The 6,000-nt window shown below is 43.9% G+C and overlaps 1 protein-coding gene across 1 annotated transcript in view; it reads right to left on the bottom strand.

Moving 5' to 3' along the window:
- Window positions 1-477: 477 nt before the first annotated feature.
- Window positions 478-6,000, bottom strand: part of LOC144332673 (uncharacterized) — a 214,059-nt gene continuing 208,536 nt past the window's right edge. The window contains exon 5 of the mRNA XM_077953110.1: window positions 478-567. The gene's annotated coding sequence lies outside the window, so the exon portion shown is untranslated. The remainder of the gene's footprint in view (window positions 568-6,000) is intronic.

Genomic DNA, 6,000 nt, shown 5'->3' with positions numbered 1-6,000 from the left:
CACAGCTGTGAAACATGGTGTCCCTTCTCCAATCCATTATTCTCCTGGGCCTGGCCCTGCAAGGATCAAAACCACTGGTGAATGAGAAGCAGGAGAAGAACAGCATGTGGAAAAAATAGAGAAAAAGCTGACCATGCTCTCTTCCAGCTTCAGGTTCCAGGTCTCAGACAAGCATGTGGTGTGCATGGAAGAGGATCTGAGACTGGGGAAGCGTGGGGTTTTACTATTCCCATAGACTAGACTTTGCATAAGCTACAAGATCGCCCCCATGAGGGAAACAGGCCAGAGAAGCCATCGAGTCCGGCAGAGACCCTTCCCGGGCTGGCGAAGGACTGGATCCTTTAAGGCGTGTTGAAAGTGAATAGTGAGAAATGGGGGTTGCGGAGAAGGTTGTTCAGGGTGTACAATGACTGACTACACAAGGAGGAGGGCTGATGGAGAAATCCACCCCGTCCCTTGGTGCAAAGGAAGTCTTTACCTTTGTACAACAGGAGCCGCAGGCTGTGTCCACCCAGAGATGCAACTTCCTCTCTCAGTACAAAGGCCGAACATAGCTTAGGGGTGCTCCTGTTGAGATAAAAAACAAATTTACTTTTTCTTATTTAACCTCACTAGGTTCATTCAATAATATGATCACACACACACACTTCACATATGATTTATGATTTTATATGATTTTATCCATCCTAAAGACATCTATGGACCCTGTGTTATGAAACTCTGGATAATGTTTCCTCTTCGTTCTTATCTAACTCAGAGGACACAATTCTCAATATGCTGAGGTTTATTCCTGATCTAGGATTTCCTGAAAAAGATGACGATTTGGGGTCTGCTGAGAGCAGTGAGGAGTGATAACAGGTGGTAGAATGAGCATGAACACACATAGACATGGAAAAGAAGCACTCAAAGCACTTATTAGCGAGAGATGAAATTTAGGAAAACAGAGACAGAGATCACCGCTGGGTACAGCAAAGGACACAGCAAAGTCACCAAGGTCCAGAGTTCACAGCAATGGCTGTGAGCTACACGTGTACACACACACAGGCACACACACATATGCACAGCCACACGCACAGGCACACACAGGCACACCCAGAGGCACACACAGGTACACACACATGCACACATACAGGCACATACAGAGGCACACACACAGGTACACACACAAGCACATGCACAGGCACGTGCACATGCACACACAGGCACACAAACATGCACACGCACAGACATGCGCATATGCACACACAGAGGCACACAGGCACACACACATGCACACACAGAGGCATACACACAAGCACACGCACAGACATGCGCATATGCACACACAGAGGCACACTCACAGGTACAGGCACATGCACACAGAGGCACACACACAGGCACACACACATGCACACACACAGGCATACACACAGGTACATGCACACACACATGCACACACAGGCACACACACAGGTACACATGCACACAAGCACATGCACAGGCATGTGCAGATGCACACACACAGGCACACACACATGCACACACACAGGCACACACACAGGTACTTGCACACACACATGTACACACAGGCACACACACAGGTACATGCACACACACAGGCACACAGAGGCACACACAGGTACACACACAAGCATACACACATGCACACACAGAGGCATATGCACATGCACACACACAAGTACATGCACAGGCACACGCACATGCACATGCACAGACACACACAGGCACATACATGTGCACACACGGAGGCACACAGGCACACACATGCACACAGAGGCACACACACAAGCACATGCACAGGCACACACGCAGGCACACACACAAGCACACATGCAGGCACATACACTAGCACACACACATGCACACGCACATGCACACACAGAAGCACACACACAGGCACACAGAGAGGCACACGCACAGGCACACACAGAAGCACACACACAGGCACACAGAGAGGCACACGCACAGGCACACACAGAAGCACACACACAGGCACACACAAGTACATGCACATGCACACACACAGGCACACACACAAGCACAAACAGGTACACACACAGGCACACACACAGGCACACAGAGAGGCGCACACACAGGCACACACAAGTACATGCACATGCACACACACAGGCACACACACAAGCACAAACAGGTACACACACAGGCACACACACAGGCACACCCAGAGGCACATACACAGGTACACGCACAGGCACATGCACATGTGCATGCACAGACACAGGCACACGGAGGCACACACACGTGCACACACAGGCACACACACATTCATACACAGAGGCACACACGCAGGCACATGCACACAGAGGCACACATCTATATGCTCACATACTTGCTTTACTCTGCTTAAATTGGTTTTTGGTGCTATCCCCATTTATACGGATGAAAAGGGGGTTTAATGCTTAAAAAGGCTTGAGCTTTGGTCATGTAACAGGAACCATGCATTTTCAATAATGCCGGATGCATGCTATTTTCTAGTATCATCTGACAACAGCAAAAGTTTTGTTCTTTTAATAATTACGGCACTTTGGATCAACAGTTTCTCTCTCTCTCTCTCTCTCTCTCTCTCTCTGTCTCTCTCACTCCCTCTGATAAGGTTTGGCTGTATCCCCACCCAAATCTCACCTTGAATTATAGCTCCCATAATTCCCACGTGTGGTGGGTGAGACCCGGTGGGAGATCATTGAAACATGGGGGTGGTTTCCCTCGTGCTGCTCTCGTGATAGTGAAAAAGCCTCACGAGAGCTGATGGTTTTATAAGGGGAAACCATTATAAAATGTTTGTTTGGCTGTCTGATTCTGTCTTGCCACAGCCATGTAAGAAGTGCTTTTCGTTTTCCACCGTGACTGTGAGACCTCCCAAGCCACATGGAACTGTGAATCCATGAAACCTCTTTTACTTTATAAATTACCCAGTTTCTGGTATGTCTTTAGCAGCAGCGTGAAAACAGACTAATACACCCTCTCTCTTTTCCATTTTCTTTTCCATTCACCTTGTCGGTGGCTGTCATGAAGAAAGACATTCAGTTGGACTCACCCACGCATTTTAGCCTGCTCAAGAAGTCACAAAGACGACCCAGGCTGAGGCAGCAAACACTAAAAGGGAAACGTTCCTTGCTTCCTGAGGGCAGGCTTCGTGGGACAAAGATGCACCCCTCCCCCTAGGGATTGCAAGTAAACCTAATGTGCCAAGAGACTTAAACCCACAGTTTGCGCTGGTTGAATTATTTTGGAGCAGATTCCACCCAATGTGGCACTGGGGTCACCACGGCATCCCTCCAGTTTAGAGAAAGACGTGTTTAGAATCTCCTTAAAGGTGCTGATGGCATTAAGGGTCTAAAGACATTTCAGAACAACTTTATAAATTCAAACACACAAGAAAACGAAACGAAATAAAACAAAAAGCATCTAGGAATAGAAGTAACAGAGAGGAATTGGAATTTTACCAAAAAGATTGTCTGTGGTAGAGACACCCATCTAGAAGGTAAATCCCAGACACTTTTTTTAAGAGCAAGATCAGTATTAACTTCATGGAAACTTCAAAAGAAAATTCAGCCTGGGGGACAGAAGCATATCAAAGTTTAAATCCAATAGACTTGTGTAATCACAAGCTACAGGCAGTTGTGGGATAGGGAGAGATCCACTATCGCAATTGTTAAAATATTGTGGAATTTATTGCAACATGCCCTGCTGCTACTAAAAACTAGAAGAATGAAGAGAAAAGCTGGAAGGTTTTATATAGCGGTCTTAAAAATCCATCTAAAAAAAATGAAAATTTTAGCCAAATGTCCAGATGGTTGCTCCCAATTTACCATATTCCAGCTCGAGAATATTTACAAATGCCCAGATGTGCGACCGCTGAAACGCTGCCAGCTCTGGTTTCCTCCGCCTTCTGCGGATTACTCATCTCATACTCTACTCAAGTCCTTAGAGTGGTGGCAATTAATCTCTTTGTGTGAGATCTCGTGAGCTCAGTCATCTGAGCTTAACCCTCGTTTTTCAGGGAACAAGATAGCAATCACTGTAAATTTAAGATAAAATTTGAGTTTCTAAGAAAGTATAAAAGGCAACTTTTAGGAAAATAAAAGTGAGGTTATAGCTTTAGAGAAAGGGTGAAGTTGTTAGGCTGTAACAATATGTGTCTTTAGAAAATGCAAATAGAGGATTATAATTTTAAAAGATGGCTGATTTATCATCCACAAAGGTGAATTCATCATATTTAGAGTACCATTTCCCATTTTTGTTCTCTCTTTCTCTTTTCTTCTCTCTCCCATAGACCAAACACTGCAAAGCAGAGAAAGGGAGGGGTAGAAACTTTCCCTGTAAATCTTCTTTTCAACTTGTCCAACCCGTTTTGAGCTTATTTTGTGTAAAACTTGTAAAACATACCAAAAACCTATCATTTGGCAGATGTATCATTTTCCACGAGTTGAGTGAGTGAGTGTTTAACATAGTTACTGAGCTAGTATTGCAAAGAGGATTGAAGTCTACAGAAATCATTTGAATTGGAGAGGTAAAAGGATCCCCTTATTAGAAATTAGAGGCTATGTAGAGAGAAGAAAATATTAAAGCAGAGGTGAAGACCTAGGGATATAATCAAAATATATTATGATGTAGAAACCACTTTAAAAACAAAATAACTTAAAAGAGAAAATGCTTATCTCTGAGTAGAGAAATGTGATTGTGATGGTTGCTTTTATGTGTCAACGTGGTTGGGCCATAAGATGCCCAGAGAGCAGGCTGATATGGTTTGGATCTGTGTCTCCACCCAAATCTGATGTTGAATTACTATTCCCAATGTGGGAGGTAGAACCTGGTGGGAGGTGACTGGTTTATGGGAGTGGATGGAGTCTTCATGAATGGTTTAGCACCATCCCCCATTGGTACTGTCCAGTGAGTGACTTCTCACCAGATTTGGTTGTTTCAAAGGGTGTGGCACCTCGCTCTTCCTCCCACTCTGCTCATGTAAGATGTCCCTGCTTCCCCTTTGCCTTCACCATGATTAAAAGTGTCTTGAGGCCTCCCCAGAAGCTGCCATGCACAACCTGTGGAACTGTGAGACAATTAAACCACTTTTCTTTATAAATAACCCAGTCTCAGATATTTCTTTACAACAGTGCGAGAATGGACTAATGCATTGGTTAAGCATTATTCTTCGTGTGTTGGTGAGGGTGTTTCTAGAAGAAACTAGAATGTGAATTGGTGAACTAAGTAGACATTCTCCTCATGGTGGGTAGACATGGTCCAATACACGGAGGGCCTACATTGGAAAAAAGGCAGAGGGAAATTGAATTAACTTCACCTGATGCTTAAGGTGGGGCATTAATCTTCTGCCCTCTATGCCCCTGGTTCCCAGACCTCCAGACTCAGACTTCAATCTACACAATTGGCTTCTGGCTCTCAGGGATTCAAACTATACCCCCAGCTTTCTTGGGTCTCCAGCTTGCAAAGAGTAGACTGTACACACACACACACACACACACACACACACACACACCCTATTGGTTCTGCTTCTGTAGAGAACCATGACTAATACCATGGGAAATGGTTGGGGAATTGTTTATATAACAAGCCTTATTGGGTTATTAGAATCTGTATGTTTGTAATTGCCCAATTTTGATGTTTTTAATGCAATTATCCTTGCCATTTTTTTTCCTTTTCAAGTTTTCTTTTTAAAAATTTACATTTTCATATTAAAATGGTGAGAGTGCCTCATGACATGTTAAAATATTTGATATTCCTTTCAAGTGGTCTGATTTATAGTTCAAATAATCTGTTATCCATGAGTTTACCACCTATTCTACACATTTACAGCGATATAAATCATGTTCCATGTTCTTAAGTAACTCATAGATTCACTGGAGAGAGAAATCTGGTAAACATAAAAATCAAAGTAACAACATATTGTAGTCATTCTAAAATTCATGTTTTGTCACACCTTAAGATCACAGAAATTGCAAACCATCTTATGTTTGAATGGTG

The sequence above is a fragment of the Macaca mulatta genome, chromosome 11, assembly GCF_049350105.2.
Source record: "Macaca mulatta isolate MMU2019108-1 chromosome 11, T2T-MMU8v2.0, whole genome shotgun sequence".
NCBI classification, from domain to species: Eukaryota; Metazoa; Chordata; class Mammalia; order Primates; family Cercopithecidae; genus Macaca; species Macaca mulatta.
The sequence above is the reverse complement of the archived record's forward strand: the minus strand, read 5'-3'. Positions and strand labels throughout refer to the sequence as shown.